We start from the raw sequence: 22419 nt of genomic DNA, 5'->3' as shown, positions 1-22419 counted from the left end.
TATGTTGATTCTCCAAGCTCCCTTCTGAACTTTCTGAATCAGAATATCCCGAGCTGAGCCCAGGAAACTATTATCTGAATGCTCTCTAGAGACTCTGATCACCAGCCAGGTGTTCTGGAAGTGCTGAGATGGGTTTACTGAGTCGTTTGGTCAGAAGGGACTGTCTAGGTATCTTCTTGTGACCTCTCACTCATGCCTGACCTCTATGGGGCTTTACTGAGAAGAACCACACTAGAAGAGTGTCAGCTCCAGCTGTCAAAACTGTGCCTGATGCAATACCTGGCCCTTGGTGAACTCCATAAATACCCGTGGAATGAACATGTGGATGTGTCTCTGTGACACAGGGACTCTGGGAGGTAAGGAGCTCCTGGTCACTGCAGATTTTCAAGCTCGGGTAGGTAAGCAGTTACCAGGTTAATTGTGGAGGGGTGAGGTGAGACTTACTGGGTGGGCAGTGAGACTTGAAAATCCCCCTAGAATCTTCCACCTCTTTAGATTCTGTCAAGCTCTCAGGTTGGGCCACATGGGTTCCTGGCAGAAGAAATTTTGGTGGCAGGATATTCCCTAAGCCACAGAAGATGACCCCATGTGGTCCAAGGACTGAGGACATCAAGCTGAAACTCATTTGTTGTGTGCATTCATTCATTCACCCAACTAATATTCATTGAGAACCAACATGATAACTGGCTCTCCATTAGGCCTGGGGACACGGCAGGGGATGAGTCACCGCTGTCCTCAGGAAGCATACCAAGGAGTGATGGTGGCAGGAATGTAAGCAGTAATTGACAGTTAAAATATAAGATGGGAAGGGCAACCATTAGGGTGTCAGGGAAGGGCGCTGAGGGGAAACAAAGACCCACCTGGCCCAGCTTGGATGGGAGGTCAGAGATGGCTTTTCTGAAAGCACTGAGGCCTGATCAACAACATACAAAAGGGGCAGGGAGGCATGAACACCTGTCAGGAGAAGACGAGCAGCGATATTGCACACTATTCTATTATGAAAACAATTAGCATTGATTGTGCACACAGTATGGTAGAAGCATTCACATTACAGCCTCACTTAATCTTACGGTGTATCATGCTCTGCTGGTGCTCTGAGGTACAGAGGTGACTAAAACAGAGTCATAGGCTTTCAGGTGATCACAGCTGAGCTGGGGATGATGATAATGCACACGCACAAGCTTAGGACAAGTTCTGGGAAAGAACTCAAAGTAGGTGGGTGTTTCCAAAGAAGAGATATGGTAGAACTGGAGAAATCTCAGAAGGCTTCTGGGAGAAGTTGGCAAGTTGGAGTGAATCTGAAACAAAGGGAAGAATGTGAGCACGCAGATGTGGGGAGAGAGCAGTCCAGGCAGAGGGCCCGGCTTGAGCAAAGCCTGGGTGCGGGAGTCTATCCCGTTTGGTTCCAGGTACAGAGGCCAGGAAATGTTCCTTTGCTCTTCTGGGGACAGAAGAGGGAGCCGCAGGGGCAAAGCCCTTGTTATTCGACTGTGTCTTGCCCTCTGCGGTTTGGGGAATTGTTGGGCCAGCTTGGTTTGTTATGTATGTCTATATTATCATGGTGGCATAGGAGGGTGGTGGGTGGTAATGATGCGATTATTCTACACCATGTGCTTTCCTAGCCAGGAACCAGATCAAAGAGAATTATAATTTGCTTGCTTGTTTGTTTTGGAAACCATGGGGTTTTGGGCATAATTGGACTTTGTACCAGTAGCTGCCTCTTCTGCTCAGGCAGAGGAGACGGCCAGGCCTCCCTGCTCTCAGAAGAACTGGCCCTTCCCAGGCAAGTTTGCTGATAACTTTTTCTGAGGGTTTTCTCCTCTCCTTCTCCAAGGTGCCTCCAGAACTCAGAGTGGCTGCGCTTAGATCAACACATGCTCAAGGTGCATTACCCCAATATCGGCGCGTCAGAAGACTGCCTGTACCTGAACATCTATGCGCCTGCCCACGCCGATGCAGGCTCCAAGCTCCCCGTAAGGCTGCCTGCTGTGTGTGCTTCAAGCTCCAGCTAGCAGGACCTTGGCCTGGGATCCAGGCAGTGCAGCTGCATGTTTGGAATCGGGACTACCTCCTGTTGGGAAAAAGGCAAATGTAATCACATTTTTAAAAATCATTCGAATGATAGATTCATGTGATCAGTTTTTCTGATTGATTCTTTATTGGCAGTGCCTTGACTTTAAATTTTTATTTTGTTTTGTTTTTCCCGTCTGTTCCATATTTAGTGATCTGTAAGCTTTCAGAAAAGACACTATTTAAAAGGAGCCTGACTTTTGTTTTGATTTGAGGTATCTTTTTTCAAAAAGGATAATTTTTTCCTCCAACTTTTCTATTCATAATGAAGACAGTCAGGTAATCATGTTAAGTGTTTCATTTAAGAATATAAAACATCCCTGTGTCTGTGCATGGGGGAAAGGCATATTCTATTTTTTAGCCACACCCTCGCATCCTCTTCCATTCCCCACGCCTCTGCCAGGGGAAGCTGGCTGTCTTGTATCATAACAGTAGTGTCTATTAAATGCTCGCTGTGTACCAGGCACAGTGCATCATCGGATTTAACTCCTACGCTAACCCAGTGGGTATGGACGATTTGGACCCATTCCACAGATGGAGAAGATGAGGCAGAGGAAGGGCATGAATGACTTGCTCCATGTTGTACACACAGTAGGCGCTAGATTCTGGCACTAAAGAAAGCGCTTTGTCCACCTCCCCTTTCCTCAGTGGCTTTCTTCTCTTTACCTGCCCCAAATGCTGTAATCTCTAATATGACCTTAAGAAAGAGAATGGAAGGGATTTGTTATTAAATATATAAACGCCATTTGAATAATGTTTTATGTTCCCTGGTACCAATTTTTCTAATCAATAAAATTTTTACTTTTCCCTGTTTTGTTTTTCTCTTTTTTGGGGGGGCGGGGGGTATGGACAAAGTCTTGCTCTGTTCCCCAGCTGAAGCACAGTTGTGCAAACTTGGCTCGCTGCAACCTTCGCCATCCGGGCTCAAGGGATTCTTGTGTCTCAGCCTCCTGAGTAGCTGGGATCACAGGTGCCTGCCACCATGCCCAGCTAATTTTTGGTTTAGTAGAGACAGGGTTTCAGCATACTGCCCAGGGTGGTCTCAAACTCCCAAGCTCAGGCAATGCACCCACATCAGCCTCCCAAAGTGCTGGGATTACAGTCGTGAGCCACTGCGCCTGACCTTCTTCTTTCTCTTTCTTTCTTCATTTTTCATCCTTTCTCCTCCTCCTCTTCCTCCTTCCTCCTTCTCCTTCTCCCTTCCTCCTCCTCTTTCTTTTTCTCCTCCTCCTCTTTTTCTCCCCTCCCCTCCCCTCCCCTCTTCCATTCTCCTTTTCTGCCCTCCCCTCCTTTCCTCTCCTCTCTCTCAGAGCTTTTCTCTGAAACATCTTGAGCTGCTTTTGCTCTTATACATGGCTTACAATGGTTTCCATCTTCCTGTGGGTCACAGGCTCGCTGGTATTTAGTGAACAATTTCTGAGCACTTGAAACTTGAAATGTACTATTGCTTATTGTTCTATGAGCTTTAGATGCAGAATTTTGTTTAAACCTCATGATAACTTCGTTAGTGAGATACTTTCCTTCTTCACATTTTACAGATGAGAAAAATGAACCTTAGGCTAAGTAATCTTCCCAAGGTCACACAGCTAGTCAGTGGCAGTGGGAGTCAAACCCAGGCACTCAGGTGCCAGAGCCCACATGCTTAACCCTGGGCCTTCTTCAAAAGACAAAACCTCATACCCTGCTTAGCAAGTGGGACATTTCTATTTGGCGTTAAGAAAGTGTGCCTCACCTGCATGGGGAGGGGAGGTGGTGCCTCCTGGGTTGACTGGACGCTCCTCTCCCCTCCTCAGATCTTGGTATGGTTCCCAAGGGGTGCCTTCAAGACTGGCTCAGCCTCCATCTTCGACGGGTCCACCCTGGCTGCCTATGAGGACATGCTGGTTGTGGTCGTCCAGTACTGGCTGGGAATATTTGGCTTCTTCACGTGAGTCTCTCCAAATAATCAATACCCCAGATCCCCAAGGAGCAGCCGTGCAGTAGCCATAGACAGTGCCGTGCAACCTAAGAAGGCGTGAGCCTTCCGGGACGTTGAACAAAACTGGCCCTAATTACTTAGGTAACTTTTGCAGCTGTAGGAAACAACTCCCAAAATTTTGGTGGCTTAAAACAACACTAATCTTGGCCGGGCGCGGTGGCTCAAGCCTGTAATCCCAGCACTTTGGGAGGCCGAGACGGGCGGATCACGAGGTCAGGAGATCGAGACCATCCTGGCTAACACAGTGAAACCCCGTCTCTACTAAAAAATACAAAAAACTAGCCGGGCGAGGTGGCGGGCGCCTGTAGTCCCAGCTACTCGGGAGGCTGAGGCAGGAGAATGGCGTAGACCCGGGAGGCGGAGCTTGCAGTGAGCTGAGATCCGGCCACTGCCCTCCAGCCTGGGCGACAGAGCGAGACTCCGTCTCCAAAAAAAAAAAAAAAAAAAAAAAAAAAAAAAAAAAAAAAAAAAAAAAAAAACAACACTAATCTCTTTCTCACTTGAGTAAAGTTTAATTGAGCATCCCTGATCGGCAGACATTCTTCCCCATGGCCAACCAGGGATCTAGCTCCTTACATCTTGATCTCTGATGTGGATTCTTTAGGGCCCTAATCTTCTGCATTTGGCAGGTGGACCAAGAGAACATGGAGAATCATGCAATGGAGCATCTCCTGGCCCAGCCTGAAGGTGGCACTCGTCACTTCTGTTCACTCATCATCAGCAGAACTCAGTCACATGGCCACATCCATCTGCAAGGGAGCTGGGGCCATGTAGCCCCTCTGTGGGCCCTGGAAGAACAGTGCACTGTTTGTGTGAGCAGTCGGTAGTGTCTACCTGAGCCTCACTCCAAGGCTTCTCAAATGCTCACTTGAGAATCATCACTCCATCACCGTGGCTTCCCTCCCCCGGTCATGCCTAACATGTACTGGGCTTTCACTGAAACAGTCATGGGGCTGCGCACTTGCCATGCATTATTTCAACTCACCCTCAAAATAACCCTTCAAGGAAGGTTCTCTGTTGTTATTCTTATTTCACAGCTGGAAAATGGAGGCTCAGAGAGGCCAAACAACTTCCCGGGGGTCACAAAACAGAGCTCGGTCTCTTGACCCCTTCTATTATCTGCCTAAGTCATGGCGGGAGAAGTCCTGACCAGGGTCCAATGTAAGCAAAGAGGAGAAGTGAGAGGTGGGGCCAGGATTATGCTTGGGGGTCACTGTCACATACTATGGGAAAGGCAGCAATGATTCAAACATGAATCCTGCCCTACAGAGGCTCCTGACTATGGGGGAGATAATACAGGGACAAAAATATCCACATTACCAAGAAGGAGATGGTTAATTCTCCAAGAGTGAGAGGCCATGGGGCTGTGGAAACAGAGCAAGGAGTTGTCAGGGATCAAGGAGGCTTCAGGAGAGGGGTGGCATTGGAACTACACCAGAAGGATGTGGTTGGGTTTGAGGAGAAGGGATTCAGAGAACATGTGCTTGGCAAAGGGTGCTAACTGTGCAAAAGCTAGGAAGTTGGGAGGGAGGTAGCAACACACAGGGATGAAGCAATGCTTTTGCAAACTGCACTGTGCCTGTAGTCCTGTAATGTGGCTCTGGGAGTGCTTTGCAGGCAGGACAGGCTGACGGGGTGCCCTGACCAGAGCAATTACACTTCTGTGCCCAGGAAACCCTTGCTTTCTAGTACAGACGTTCTAGTACACGTTAGGATTCTGCATAAGATTCCTTTGGTAGAAAAGCTTTCAACAATTGTTTATCATATCTAGTTTTGTTCATAGGTAGATGAAGCTATAGCAGGAGATGGATGTGGGAAGGCAAGGACAGGCCTGATAGGGAAAGGCCTTGAATGCCAGGCCATACATGGAATTTGGGCTTTATCCAATACAGATTGAGGGACCAGGATTACCTTTCTCAGAGTAGTGTACCAGGAACCTCACTCTGGAGCAGAGTGGAGGCTGAGCCAGGGGTGCCCAGCTGCAGATGGGGAGCCCCACTGGGAGGCACTGTCTTGATGCATGCCATGGGGTCATTCAACCACAAAAGCAATAGCTAACATGTATATAACATGTGTGTATGACATGCTTATTGTCTGCCTGGCTCTGTTATTCTTCACAGCCATGTGGAGTGGGCACTATCATTATCCCCATTTTAGATGTGAGAAACATTGAGGCAAAGCAGGTTAAGTGACTTGCCCAAGGTCACCCAGATAATAAGTGACCAGGCTGTGAATCCCGTGCTTGAGGCTGAGATGGTAACCATTAAGGTATAATGCTTCTCGGATAAACAGAAATGAAGAAAAGGGGACCAGGGTGGGAGCCACAGTAGAATAGAGGTGAAATTGGCAGGGCTTGACTCTTGACCAGAGGCAGGGTCCTGGGAGAGAGAAGGTGGAGTCAGAGCCAGCTCAGTGGTCATGGACAGTGGAGGGGACCAGGGGAAGGAGCAGTCTGGGGAACTGGAAAATGGAGGGGAGTAGAATGTGCCCCAGGATGACATGCATATATGGTGTGCACTGCATGCATGCTTTCAGTCCAGACATTTCTTTGGTTCTATGGCATTTCCACTTGTTTCATTTGTTCTCCCATTAATTCCATCCTGGAAAACATACAATTGGCAGGGGCAGCAGCATTGGGGCGTGGGATCCCAAAACTGCAGCTTTCTAGCTCTTGGGCAAGGGGGTTTAACCTCTCTGTGCCTGAATTAAAGAGTTGATGTATCCACTGGTGTCCTGACAGCAGGCTCCAGGTTTAGTGGAAGGGAGTTGGCATGAGCTGCTATTGTGGAAAAAAGCACCCTCTGCCCAAACACTTCCCATCAGAGATGGAGCATGGGGTGGTGGGATAAACATCGCAGTCTCTCTCTAGCCCACCCTCATGGCACACAGCTGAGGCCTGGGTGATGCCATTCCTAGAGGTCAGCTTTTCGGGGGCAGGGCAGAGAAGGGTGGAGAAGACCCAAAGAAGCAAAGGGAGAAAAACCAACACCACCTACAACATAGCTGTGAGGGTTGTATGAATATTAGCCTTAAAGCCCTTCGAACAGTGTCCCGTACTTGCTGCAGCTGCTGTTATTGTTCTTTTTGTTTGTTTGTTTTGAGACAGCACTCTGTCATTCAGCCTGGAGTGCAATGGCACGATCTCGGCTCACTGCAAGCTCCACCTCCCGGGTTCATGCCATTCTCCTGCTTTAGCCTCCTGCATAGCTTGGACTGTAGGTGTCTGCAACCACACCTGGCTAATTTTTTTTTTTTTTTTTTAGTAGAGACGGAGTTTCACCGTATTAACCAGGATGGTCTTGATCTCCTGACCTTGTGATCTGCCCACCTCAGCCTCCCAAAGTGCTGGGATTACAGGCGTGAGCCACCACGCCCGCCTGTTATTGTTATTATGACTATTATTAATTTAGTTTCATGGAAAATTCTGTGCCCAGGAAACCCTTGCTTTCTAGTACAGACCAACTCTCAGGATCGGATTCTTGGATTCCAGACCAGCCTGGGCAACACAGGATTCATGGATTGGGATTCATGGATTCTGAGGAGCCCATGAATACTTGAAATTGCACCTACAATATTGTATGTGCATTTCTTCTCGGGTGCATAGCTTTCATCAAATTCTCAAAGAAATCCAAATCCCAGCAAAGTGTAAGAACTGAGCCCAGTTTCCCCAGCTCCTCCAGGCCTCTGACTCTCAGTCCCCTCCCCACTGACGCCTGCCCACAGCCTCTGCTGAGAACTTCCAGGGCTGTGGGAAACACACCATGGCTGACTGAGAATTCTCACCCTGCCTCTTGTCCTCAGCACATGGGATCAGCACGCGCCGGGGAACTGGGCCTTCAAGGACCAGGTGGCTGCTCTGTCCTGGGTCCAGAAGAACATCGAGTTCTTTGGTGGGGACCCCAGCTCTGTGACCATCTTTGGCGAGTCCGCGGGAGCCATAAGTGTTTCTAGCCTTGTGAGTTCTTTGCTTTGTGAATTGAATGAATCTCAGTGCAGGAGGTTCGAAAAATGATGATGAGTCACTGGCATTTGATTGGTGCCTTCATGTTGAGCAAACACTTTAATACACATTGTCTTCTTCAAGCCTCACACACACATTATGAGTTAGGGGCTCAGTCTAATTTCACAGACAAGACAGTGTCATTGGGAAAGTTTAAACAAATCATCTAAGGTCACGGAGTGAGTAATAATTTGAGGAAAAATCCCTTGTATTTGTAGAGGAGAAACCCTAGCATTCAATTACCAGAGTGGTAATTACTTGTTTAATAGGAAACTCAGCTAAGCCATTAAATGCCGAAAGATGCATATAAATATTTTATTATAATTGAAACTATAAAATGTAAATTCCCTCACCAACAATTTGATACAGGGCCTTATGTTTGCAGAGTTGGTCTGCTGACTTGAGTTCCAATGTGGATTATCTTGCATAAACCACCTGCAAAATTCGCTGTCCTCAAATTGCAGTTTCGGTTTCTTTACAGTGGGTGCAAACTTAAGGATGCCTGCAAAGTCACCTGATTTTAGTGCATTTGGGATTTTTATACTTTTCCTGTAAATATTTTTCTTCTTTCTTGTCCACACAAAATTTGACAGCAATATATATATATATCTGTCTCTCTCTCTCTATATATATATGTATATCTGTATAGTATATATATACACATACACACACACATATGGATTTTTGGTTTGTTTTGTTTTGAGATGGAGTTTCACTCTTGTTGCCCAGGCCGGAGTGCAATGGCGCAATCTAGGCTCACGACAACCTCCGCCTCCCAGGTTCAAGCAATTCTCCTGCCTCAGCCCCCTGAGTAGCTGGGATTACAGGCATGTTCCACCATGCCTGGCTAATTTTGTATTTTTAGTAGAGACAGGGTTTCTTCATGTTGGTCAAGCTGGTCTCAACCTCCTGACCTCAGGTGATCCACCTACCTTGTCTTCCCAAAGTACTGGGATTACAGGCATGAGCCACCGTGCCTGGTGACAGCAATATATTTTTTTGAGACAAGATCTCACTCTGTTGTGCAGGCTGGCAAGCAGTGGGGTGATCATAGTTCATTGCAGCCCAAACTCCTGGTCACAAGCAATCTTCCTGCCTCAGCCTCTCAAGGAGCTAGGACTACAGGCATGCGCCACCTCGCCCAGCTGCCCAGCTAATTTTTTTTTTTTTTAGAGATGAGGTCTAGCTATATTGCCCACAATGGTCTTGAACTTCTGGGCTCAAGTGATCCTCTTGTTTTGACTTCCCAAATTGCTGGGATTATAGGCGTGAGTCACAATGCCTGGCCCAATGCAACATTTTTTAGCTATCTTTTATCAAGAATTTTTTTCCAGACATAATTTGATTTTCTTTTTACACATACAGTTCATTTGTTCTCATGATATTTCATTGATTATGTAATTACAATAACAAGTGCAAATGACAAAACAGGTTTGGAAGCAAACAAACCTGATTCTTGCCAAGAAACTGGTGAGAAGAGAAATGTACAGAGGTGCTAGAAAAAGGCCCACTGGCTCAGTGGTCAGCATTTCCTTGGCATCAGTTGGCAGGTTAATTGCAGCAATCAGTGACATGGTGGTGAGTTAAGAAAGCTTCTGCCAAATAGCACTTGACAATATCTGTGGTCTTTTTACATCTTCAAAATTACCTTCTAAGGTGGATTATATTAACCTAATTTTTCATATATTATAACAGCCATTATTTCATGAGCAAAATTGGACCAGACCCTGTGTAGAGAGTTCTATGTTTATTCCTTCTTCTGCTTTTCACAACAGTTTTGTGATACGGGCTCAATTTTTACTCCAGCTTTACAGGGGAGTGACCTGATACTTTGAAATATAAAGCAACTTGGCAGGGTGCAGTGACTCATGCCTGTAATCCCAGCACTTTGGGAGGCTGAGGTGGGCAGATCACGAGGTCAGGAGATTGAGATTATCCTGACCAACATGGTGAAACCCCATCTCTACTAAAAATACAAAAATTAGCTGGGCATGTTGGCACGCCCCTGTAGTCCCAGGTACTCTGGAGGCTGAGGCAGGAGAATCACTTGAAACTGGGTGTTGGAGGTTGCAGTGAGCTGAGATCACACCACAGCACTCTAAAAACAAACAAAAAAAAAAAAAAAAAGAAAGAAATATTAAGCAACTTGCCTGAGGTTACCTAGCTAGGAAGTGAAGGAGCTAGAAATCACATGTCTGAATATTTGACATCAAAGTCCATAAAGAACCAGGGTCTCAGAGAGGTTAAGTAACTTGCCCAAGCCTTCACAGCTAGTCCTTTAACCCCCAAACCAGGGCTTTTCCCCTCTAAGCTTAGAGCTTTTAAGGAGGCTTCCTGGTAAGGTTTCTTTGAAGAGGGAGGAATGGTATGTGTGTCACTGGGGAGTAACCTTTCCTGGGTCTTCTGTGTTCTCTCTCCAGATACTGTCTCCCATGGCCGAAGGCTTATTCCACAAAGCTGTCATGGAGAGTGGGGTGGCCATCATCCCTTACCTGAAAGCCTATGATTATGAGAAGAGTGAGGACGTATGTATACTGTTAACACCTTGCCGGCTTCCTCTCCTCAGTTAGCAGAGAATGTGGTCAGGCCCCTTCTCACCATGTGTTTGGCTTTCCTTAGTGACCATGCCCAAGGAACCTCATGCTGGCCCAAGGTGAATCTTGTTCCTCCATGAAAGTTCTGGTTCCACAGGAAATGGATCTAGCTACACAACGCCACACCACTGGTGTGCACAAGTGTGTGTGTATGTATGTTATGGTTCTTACATCTTACCGTGATTCTTTGCTTGTGATATATAACTCAGTGCCCTGTATCCTATACAGCTCTTCTGTGCCTACACTACTCTGCTGGGAATGGATACCCAGGGCATTGTGTTAAGAAAGATTCAGAGGCTGTTTCCAGCTCAGTGGGAAATAACGCTGTGACTGATTAGTGTTGTCTGGCTTGGGATTATAAGAGGCATCTATCACACGATATTTCTCATCTGTCTCTTGTCTTAATTATCTACTAGATCGTGAGGCCCTAGAGACCAGGATCTCTCTGTCCTTCAGGCCCCCAACATAATACTTGGTATATATCAGGCAGCCATAAGTGTTCTGAATGAATGAGTTAACAAATGAGCTGTTTCATTCAATGCACATTAATTAAGCACTGGGCTGTGGAACCATCTCTTGAGTATTAATCATTTTTGTGGTAAATTTTCTTAAACATCTTACAGAAAGTAACAGTATATACCAAGAGCAGTAACATAGAGTTATAAAGTTATAAAAAAATACCCTCAATATAGAGAAATATTGATTTTGATAACATTCTCCATAAAACTATTTTCAGTTTGGGCATATATTTATTCATTTGACACGCATCACTGGGTGCCCACTATTTTCCCTGCTCTGTTAGAGCTTTGGGACTTATCAGTGGAGAAAGCACATCCTAAACTTGAGGGCAATCTAATCTTTTTATCACCTATCCTTGGATACGATTAAATCCTGGAATCCATGGATAAGTTTGGGAAGTGGTCCCACAATTGTGCCAGACTCCACATGCTTGCACGTTTTCCCAGGGAGAGGGTCTGTGACTTTGATTGGATTCTCAGAGTATCCATGACTCCCAGAAGATTAAGAACCATCACTTTCAGGGAGCGAGTTCTACAAATATGGAAGGTTCAGTGACAAGGAAAGCAGATGTTCAGCAATGGGCCAGTCATGGAAGGTGGGGAACATCGAGCTTATAGGAGATTGGATGAGGAAGGGGTTTCTGGGGGGTGCAATGCCCTGAAAGGATATCGTGGAGAGAAGAACTTAGGCCTTATAGAATGAGAAGGATTGGTATAGAGGCAGGAAAAAGACAGGTAGGACATTCCAGGCTGTGTGTGGGCCTGGGGCTTGGGCAGGGCTGACAAGCTAAGAATCTGATCTGGAGCCCTGCCTCTACTGACAATGAAGGAGCTTGCAAAGCTGCTCCTCGCTCTTGGTGTTTCTGTCTTCATTTAGCACCTCAAGATTGGGCTTCTAGACTCTGGAGGGGCCAAGTACCAATGCAGCCAAGCTCACAGGACTGATCTCTTTGTGACCATGAATCTTGATTCCATTCCACGGTCACAGACTGGCAAACTCTCATCCCCAGCTGTGGTGTTCACTAAAGATGACAAGGAGAGCCAGGCAAGAGAGTGAGGGTGATGCAGTGGCAACCTGTCCGCCATGAGCACCTTCCATTATAGGGGTGTGGGGCTAGGCAGGGGTAGCAGGATGGACTCATGTATGGAGGACAAACCTGTGTCTGATTGGAGGACATTTTCCAGCTTCCATTTTCCTAGATGCTTCCAATGTCATGCTCTAACCTGGCCCTTCTCTGCAAAATAGCTGTAGGTGGTTGCACATTTTTGTGGGAACAATGCGTCAGACTCTGAGGACCTGCTGAGGTGCCTGAGGACAAAATCCTCCTGACCCTCATCCAGGTGAGGACAGACAGGACAGTTTTGGAGGGAGACTTGCCCTTTGAATGGAGGGATGAACAAATCCTACGCCTCTGTTATTTATTTGGATTTGGAACATTGAAAAGAGGAGGATTGGGGATACTTGGTAACAGCTGTAAAAAAAAATAAGTAGGGGTATAGAACCCTTGTAGGTAATTTAAGAAAATTGTTGGGGCAGGGGTGCCACTTAGCCTGGAGAAGATTCAGCAAAGTACAAGGCTTGTCTCTAAGTCCCTGAAAGCATCTCACTGGAGAGAGGGACCACCCTTGTTACGCATGCTTCCAGAAGCTGAAGTCAAAATCAGGAGCTGGAAGTTCTATTAGGAAGTCATTTTAGTTCTGCATAACTGAAAACTTTTCAAGACCTCAGTTGTCTGGAAAATGACTGGGCTCCTTTAGAAGGTGGTGAGATGCCCACCTCTCCAGGTATTCAAGCAAAATCTAGCTGACCTCTGACAAACTTTCAATCAGTGACAGATAATTGGACCTGGTAATCTTTATGTCCCTTCCAATCTTGAGAGCCTTTGATGACAGTCTTTGAATGAACAAGATCGTTATCTTTCAGATTTCAACATTTGCTAGTTATGAGGTGTGTACCAAATATCCACTCTGAGCCATGCTAGACTCAGTGAAATGGAGAGTAAGTCCTGGACTTGATGTTGTGTCAAACTCTTTCATGTGCTCCTTTCTACCCAAATTCCAAAACAGAAACCTAAGGAAACCATGATTAGGGCTGAGTGTTGCTTTCTGAGACCCAAAATATATCCAGGCATGTCCAAGACACTGTCACTCAGGGACACACTTGAGGAAGATGTTCACACCAACCCCTACAGTCCTGACCACTCCATCTACCACCATTTTTCCCTTTGCATTTGGCCAGTAGTTCTGAAAGTTGAATATGCATCAGGATCACTTGGAGGACCAGCTACAAGAAGGTTCCTGGGCTACGCCCCCACCCCAGAGTTTCTTATTGAGGAGCCTGAAGTGGGCCTGAGAATGTGCATTTATAACAAGTTCCCAGATGATGCTGATGCTGCTGGTCTAAGAACCACACTTTGAGAATCTCTGGGCTAGGCTGTATTAGTCTCTTCTCAAGCTGCTAATAAAGACATACCTGAGACTGGGTAATTTATAAAGGAAAGAGGTTTAATAAACTCACAGTTCCACATGGCTAGGGAGGCCTCATAATCATGGTAGAGGCTGAAGGAAGAGCAAAGGCACATCTTACATCGAGGTGGGCAAAAAAAAAAGCTTGTGCAGAGGAGCTTGCTTTATAAAATCATCAGATATCATGAGATTTATTCACTATCAGGCAAATAGCATGGGAAAGGCCTGCCCCGTGATTCAATTACCTCTCACCGGGTCCCTCCCACAACATGTGGGAAATACGGGAGCTGTAATTTGAGATTTGGGTGGGGACACAGCCAAACCATGTCACAGGCCACTGTTTTTCTTGGTAGATATTATTATTATTCCCATTTAGCAGATGAGAAAATAAGACACAGACAAGTTTAGCCCCCTGGCCCAAGTACGTGGCAGAGCTGCCAGGGACTGATATATTGAGCTGGGCCCATAGTGTTTGTTTTTACTTTTTAAGTGCATTTAAACCAGTGCTAGACTATGTTGGCTTTGCTTGGTCAGGAATTGGGACAGCAGATTTTGTGAACAGAAATTGCTGATGATTTTTTTTTCTTCCTTATTGCAGAAAACAAAGCCTTTCACTCGAGTGGTTGATGGTGCTTTCTTTCCTAATGAGCCTCCAGGTCTATTGTCTCAGAAAGCATTTAAAGCAATTCCTTCCATCATCGGAGTCAATAACCCTGAGTGTGGCTTCCTGCTGCCTATGGTAAGAATTCTGGCTGTCCATGCTGCCACTCTCTCAAACCATGATGCAGCTCTTGGCTTCAACAGCTGGGCATTTCCACAGATGACAACAGGTGTTGTAAATGCTGAAGCCCACCAGCCAAGCACACAGTGATCACCTTTCCTCTCTCTGAAAGAGGGCAAGTGAGGACCGGTCAAGTCACAACAAGTGTCTGCCTTCCTCCTCATGTGATGAGGCTTAGGGTGGAAGAAACAACTATATAAAAAGGAAAGAGGGGATGGGTCCACTTCGTCTTTGTTCAGACAATATTATAAATGATCGTTTCCAAAAAATGCAGTTACCACTTCAGAGCTGACATTCAGATAGGTTTGAAAAACTTCAGTCCTTTAAACTGTTCATGTCCAGCCTTGGTTCTGACATTTTGATATCCGAGAATGCTAAGGTTGTATAAGTTGCAAAATTGTTAAATCATTTTATTTATTCAACAAGTATGTACTGAGCATTTATTAGAGACTTATAAAAACTGAGCATACGAGCTTTCTGGGAGCTTACACTCTGGTGGGGAGAGACAGATGAGACACGAAGTTGAGAAGATGATTTCAGAGAGTGATAGATGTTATGAAGGACACAAGTGGGGAGAGAAGGTATCCTTAGAGAGGATAACAGGTGGTCAGGAAAGGCTCTTCTAGGAAGAGTTTGTTGAGCTGAGGCCCAGGTGCCGGGAAAGACCCATGATTTTTTTATTCCATGTCTTAGAAAGACTCTCTTCATTGGAAATAAACTTTTCATCTGTGGAAGAGTAGAGAGTTCAAATTCCCAGTACTGTTGAAGTTCATTTATATAGATTGACCTCCTCATTTTAAGCTGGAGGAAATAGGCTTAAAAAATAAAGACGTTCATCAGATTACAAAGCTAGTTGGTGGCTGTCTAGAACCAGAGTCCCGAGTTCATTGAGTTGTGAAAGCATGTTCTACCATTATTAATTTGACCTCCGGGGCAATGTTTTGAAGTAGGACTAGGGATTTTTGTCCTCATGCTGCAGACGAGGCCACTGAATCACAGTTCATGGCTTAAGTAAGGCTTTTCAGTGATTTCTGGGTGTGTGTTAGAAAGAAGAAGGCAGGTGCTAGTGATGACAACCGCCACTGTAACTACTGTAACCAGTTCCCCAGTAACTTCCAGTGCCAAGCACAGGCCATCCAAGCAACAACTTTAAAACAGGCATGATTTTCCCTATTTTAAAGAAACTGAGGCTCAGAGCAGCTAAAGCGGCTTTCCAATATCTCCTGGCTAGTAAGGAGACAGTGGTGTATAATTTTTATGCATTTAGGCTCCACCTTTTTAATTTAATTTAATTTAATTTAATTTAATTTTTGAGTCAGAGTCTTCCTCTGTTGCTGAGCCTGGAGTGCAGTGGTGTGATCTTGGCTCATTGCAACTTCCACCTTCTGGTGATTCTCCTGCCTCAGGCTACTGAGGAGCTGGATTACAGGCACCCACCACCATGTCCAGCTAATTTTTTTTTTTTTTTTTTTTAGTATTTTCAGTAGAGACCAGGTTTCACTATGTTGACCAGGCTGGTTTCCAACTCCTGACCTCAAGTGATCCACCTGTTTTGGCCTCCCAAAGTGCTGAGATTACAGGCATGGGCTGGTGCCCAGCCTAGGTACTGCCTTTAAATGCCGAGTTCTCTGCTTACCTGCTGTGTGATATTAGGGGAGTGGCCCACCCTCTCTGAGCCTCCACTCCTTCTTCTGTGAAATAGGGCTCATCTTAGCACCTGCCTCACAGGTGTACATCAAATAACCTGGCATACAATCAGTGCTCAGTAAATGCTAGATATTGGAGTTATTCAAGTGACAGAATTTGCAGAGCTCAAAAGCCTGTGTGGGTGCTGAAATTCCATGTGAATTTGCAGTTCAACCCATTGCAAGCTGTTAGAGACCACAGGAAATCCCTGAGTTCCTTAATGTACAGAGAAGGTGTTTAGTAGTTAAAATATGCTTGTGGGTAATTTAAATGGCTCTGAGGGTTCCCTGAGATTCCAGGAGACAGGTACGGCCCTAGTATTCATTTAAGTATCCACAGTATCCACCATAGTGATTCATTACCCCAAGATTTTCAGCAGAAAACATACCAAGAAAATTCATTTGCCACGTGGATATTGTTTCTGACACCTCATGTTTTAAAGCTGTAATTTTGCCAGAACATGGTAATTTAACAAATAATCACATGAAGCGCTTACTACATACCAAGTACCAATTGTAAGTGCTTTACAAATATCAACTCGCTCAGTTCTCATCACTACCCTCGCAGGAGGTACTTGCTGCAAACTCTGTCTTACAGATGAGGAGCCTGAGGCAGGAAGAGTTGAGTCCCTTGCCAAGTTTTCAGGTGGTGAGGGCAGTGCAGGGAACCTGTGTTTTCAGCCACCAGCCTCACCGCCACTGCCTGACCTCCCACTGTGGCTTCTCAGAGGCCCCACCCACAAAGGTCTTGAGAAGGAGAACAACAAACACCAGTTTGGAAATTTTCTGGCTTCTCTTTGAACTTGATGTCCAAGCCAAGTTGGGGCCTCTTAGGCAGTCAGGGCTGCCATAATAAAATACTGTAGACTGGGAGGCTTAAACCACAGACATTCACGTTCTCACAGTTCTAGGGACTGGAAGTCCAAGATCAAGGTGCTGATATCGCTTTGTGTGTCTAAACTTTTCTTTTCTCATAAGGACATCAGCCAGATTGGATTAGGGCCCACTCTAACAGCTGCATTTTAACATAATCACCCCTTTATAAGTACTATTTCCAAATAGTTGCATTCTGAATTGCAGGGGATTAAGGCTTCAATGTGTGAATTTTGAGGGGTCCACAATTTAGCCCACAATGGGAGCCTTCTCACAAGGTGGGCACTCAGGCCCCACAGGCTGCAGGTGGAATGACAGGGAACAGCTGCCTTTTATCAAAAGTGAGAAGAAATTAACTATCTGACCAGGACACTGAGGCCACTTCCACACGTGGCTGCCTGGGCTCGATGGCTCCTTACCCAGCTTCTCCTGTGAAAGTTGGCTGCCCATGCCTTCAGGGAGATGGGTTTACCTTCTGATGACCAGATGGCTTACAGAGGGCACTGCTTCTCTCCACAGAACGAGGCTCCTGAGATCCTCAGTGGCTCAAAGTCCCTTACCCTCCATCTGATACAAAACATCCTGCTGAGTAATGTGGGAGGCTGCAGTACTCCAGAGACACATGCACTTAACAAATAGCCCTGGGTCACACTCAGGGGGAGAGGCCAGGGGCACAGACACTCCTCATTCACTCAGTCATTCAATAGACGTTTCCTAAGCACAGGTGTATTAGTCCATTCTTGCACTGCTATTAAGAAATACCTGAGACTGGGTAATTTATATAGAAAAGAGGCTTAATTAGCTTATGGTGCTGCAGACTGTACAGGAAGCATGATGCTGGCGTTTGCTCAGCTTCTCGGGAAGCCTCAGGAAACTTACAATCTTGGTGGAAGACAAAGGGGAAGAAAGCACGTCTTACATGGTCAGAGCAGGAGGAAGGAGAGAGGAATGAGGTGCCACACACTTTTAAATAACCAAATCTCATGAGAGTTCTATCATGAGAATAGCACCAAAGGGATGGTGCTAACCATTCATGAGAAACCACCCATACGATCCAATCATCTCCCATCAGGCCCCGTCTCCAGCATTAGGGATTACAATTCAACATGAGATTTGGTGGGGGACACAGGTCCAAACTATATCAATAGGTCCATAAACCCAATCCACAATCCCCAACCTGGAAGAGCTCCAAAAACCCAGAGGCTTTTTGTAACCCACCCAGCAGCAGAATCGGACCTCAACTGATTTGTGCCTATCAGTCATTTTTGTTCCCACACATTTATTCATGTTATTTATCCCACTATTCAGATGTTTCTCTGTGGATGCATTAATGTGGGTTTTGGGGTGTTGCCCCCACCCCGAGCCTGTGTCATAACACGCAGCATGGGTGCTGCATTATCTACCTACAGTCTGAAAAGCTCTGAATGCTGAAACACACACAGGACTAGGGACCTGTATTCACCACACACCAGCCAGGCATCAGGCCAGGCTCTGGCAAGACCAGTCATTTACTCATTCATTCACTCATTTATTGTTCCATCACTCATTCATTCGTTCACTGCACAAACTTAGCAGTATCTGGTCTTACTCTAGACACTAGGATATAGAGATGGATTGTTTTCCTTCCTTTCTTTTCTCCTTTTTCCATCTTCCTCTTTTTCCATAAACGTTTATTCAGTGTGGACTCAGTGCCAATATTCATTTTGTTCACTTGTCCATGGAACACATGTTTAGTGAGAGTCCACATGCCCCTGCACTTCCCTGGGCACTGGGGTGCAACATGGGGTGGACAGAGATGACAAGACACTGCAGTACAGTACACACGAAGCACAGCAATGTCCAAGGCCCTGTGGTGCACACAGAAGGGGACAGGCAGTTGTCTTGGGGAGAAGGATTTGAAGGATTAATGGAGCTTGTCTGGTGATGGAATGGGTGGGTGGATAAACTGGGAAGAAACAAGAGTACCAGCTGGGAACAGAGAGTTGTGAAGAGATCAGCTGAGGGTTGGCTACAGCAGGAGAGAATGCTTTCAGGTATTGTAAGCTATGTAATGAGTATAGACTTCATCCTAAAGACTGAGAACAGAAGGAAGAAGGACGCGATTTGATTTCTATTTTAGGAAAAGCCCTCTGAAACTGGGCATGGTGGCTCACACCTGTAATCCCAACATTTTGGGAGGCCAAGGCAGGAGGATTGCTTGAGCCCAGAAGTTCAAGAATAGCCTGGGCAACACAGGGAAACCTTGTCTCTTCAAAAAATAAAAAAATTAGGCAGACCTGGTGGTATGCATTTGTGGTGCCAGCTACTTGGGAGGCCAAGCAGGCGGATTGTTGAGCCTGGGAGTTTGAGGCTGCAGAATCTCTCCACTGTACTCTAGCCTGGGCAAAAGAGTGAGACACTCTGTCTCAAAAAGAAAAAAAAAAAGGTAGGAAAACAGAAAGAAACAGTACACGCAGATATCCCTCAGGTCCCCCTGGTGGAGGGATGTTTGACGAGTTGCAGCTGTCTGATGATGAATTGGGACTAAGGTTTGAGAGACATTGATGTTATAATTTATACACTGGAATTCTCAGGTGGACTGGAGATGGCCTCATGGAGAAGATGCTCATTGATCTGAGCCTTAGGGGAGGGGAACAACTGAGCAGAACGACATTTCAAGTAGAGTGGGAAGTAGGTTGTGTGGGAAAGTGCAAGAGGAATGGAAGGGCACATGGTTCTCCTAGGCACGGTAGCATGCTAGGGGCTGATTTTTAAACAGTAAGTAGTTCTCTGATACAGAAGGCATAGCCTTACCCCAGAACCCTAGGACTTTGCACTCTGACTGTCCTATGGGGACTTACCTGAGACTCTACACAGCATCTATACCCACCTTGGACACCCCCAGCACCATGGGTTCTGCTGGTTAGATGGCCAAAGAGGCCAGGCCCTTACGCCATAGACTGGACCTACTGCAGAGACCTCCCTTGCTCTGGCCTGATTAAAAACCACCAGCCTCCTGAGGACCCGATAAACAAGTCTGAGCAGCATTCTCCAATGTGGTGTACACTGCCTCCCCTCCAAATTAGGAAGAAACCCATCAAGGGCTGTGCTGCTGTCTTAGTGGTAGGAGTTTGAGCTACAACACCTTTCCAGCATTTCCTAGAGCACCAGATCCCTGAATCTTCATGGAATTTACCATGCACTCTCTACCATTAGTGCCTGGGGGAAGTTGAGAGGGAGAAGCCTGGGAGGCAGGCTGGTGCCAGGTCAAGGAAGCATTGAATGTCTTATTAAGGCACTCAGCAATGGGGCCTGGGGGAACCAACAGGACTGAATACCTGCTCTGGGCCAAGCAGCATACTTCTCTCTTCACATCTCATATAATCCTCTACATCCCTACAGATGAGGAAACTGAGGCTCCAAGAGACCAACTAGCTTAGGTAAGATAATAGCTAAGGGCTGGAGGCAGTGCTGGTACCAGGAGCAGGGCTGATTTCATGGATGTTCTGCCTGTGTAGTCACAGAGGACCTTGTTGCTCAGAAGGGTCCTACATTTGGTTTAATGCTCCCTTGTCACTATCTTGAAATTCTTAATGATTTTTTCAACAAGGAGCTTATGTTTTTACTTTGCACTGAGCTCCACAGATGATGCAGCCAGTTCTGCCCAGCAGTGACTCATTCTGAGACATGAGAGAGAAAGGCCTGTGGTCAGGAGCATGGGATTTGGATGCAAATAGACTTGTGAAAGAATCATGGTTCTTCCAGTTGGGGCCCAACCACTTCACCTCTCTAAGCCTCAGTTTCTTAATCTGTGAAACGGGGCTAGTTTTGATACTTGCATCATAGGGTTGCTGTGTGGATTAAATGAAGCAATGTGGGTAAAGCATTCAGAATCATACCTGCACAGGTGAGTGTTTAACGTGTAGGTCATTGTGGTTGACCTGGATCTCCTATGACTAAGATTTTTTTTTACAGCACATCCCGCCTCAGTATTTGTACCTTGTGGCTAATGAATACTTCCATGACAAGCACTCCCTGACTGAAATCCGAGACGGTCTTCTGGACTTGCTTGGAGATGTGTTCTTTGTGGTCCCTGCACTGATCACAGCTCGATATCACCGAGGTGAGTCTCTGGGCACCCTGCTCCAGGACCACAGCCCAGCCAGACTGGTGGCCACAGAGATCCATGTTGTCTACTGACTGGCTGCCTCCTCTGCCTCTGTTCCCTCACAGAGAGAGTGTCTGTGTCTGGATGGGAACGTGCCATGGGGACCTGTGTCATTCACCTGCCTTTCAGAGTTTGGGAATGCTGATCAGTTGTTTCTGTTTCTTCCCCTTCTTCAGGACCATGTAGAAAATTCTCATCTCCCTATAATTTTCTGGGCACTGTCCCCCGGGATTTCTTCTTTCTAGAAATGTCTTCCCCAGCATCTTAGCCATATGTAGTAATGGAACAAACATTTTAGCTATAAGGAGTAATGGAGCTCTTAAAATAATAGACTTCAATTCAACTATTGTAAAGGCAGACAAATACTCCACCCCGTAACATTAGATTCCACATTCTTCTCAAGTGCACATACAACATCCTCCAGAATCAACCATATGTTAGGCCATCAAACAAATCCCAATAAATGTAAAAGGATGGAAATCATGCAGAGTATCTTCTTCAACCACAAGGGAATGAAATTAGAAATCAATAACAAAAGGAAATCTGGAAAATTCGTAAATATTTATAAATGAAATGGCACACTCATTTTTACGTTTTAAAAATTGTAAATATGCTTAATAAAAACTTTCCCATTTTAAACATTTTTAGTGTATAGTTCAATGGTATTAAGTACATTCATATTGTTGTACAACCATCACCGCTATACATCTTCAGAACGTTTTTATCATCCCAAACTGAAAATCAGTACCTATTAAAAATAACTCCCTACTCCTCCTTCCCCCAGACCCCAGTAACCACCATTCTACTTTCTGTCTCTATGACTGACATTTTAGTTACTTTAGTGACTTTAGTTACTCAATGTAAATGGAATCATTCAATATTTGTCCTTTTGTTTGGCTTATTTCACATAGCATAAGGTCTCAGGATTCCTATATGCTGTAGTATACATCAGAATTTCCTCCTTTTTTAAGGCTGAATAATGTTCCATTGTATGTATATATCACATTTTGTCTATCCATTTATTCATTAATGGACATTTGCATTGTTTCCACCTTTCGGCTATTGTGCAATGAACAATTGGCTATTGGCTACAATTGGCTATTGACTATAATGCTGCAGTTAACACAGTTATAGAAATATCTGTTCAAGTCCTTGTTTTCAGTTATCTGGGGTATATGCCAGAGGTAGAATTGCTGGATCATATGTAATTCTAAGTTTAATTTTTTTGAAGAAGTGTCATGGTGTTTTCCACTGTGTCTGAAACCTTTTACATTCCTACCAGCAATGCACAAGGGTTGCAATTTCTC

The 22419-nt window shown here is 45.5% G+C and overlaps 1 pseudogene; it reads left to right on the top strand.

Moving 5' to 3' along the window:
- Positions 1 to 22419, top strand: part of LOC135968943 (carboxylesterase 5A-like) — a 29318-nt pseudogene that overhangs the window by 1726 nt on the left and 5173 nt on the right.

The sequence above is a fragment of the Macaca fascicularis genome, chromosome 20, assembly GCF_037993035.2.
Source record: "Macaca fascicularis isolate 582-1 chromosome 20, T2T-MFA8v1.1".
NCBI lineage: Eukaryota > Metazoa > Chordata > Mammalia > Primates > Cercopithecidae > Macaca > Macaca fascicularis.
This window is presented reverse-complemented; position numbering and strand designations above follow the sequence as displayed.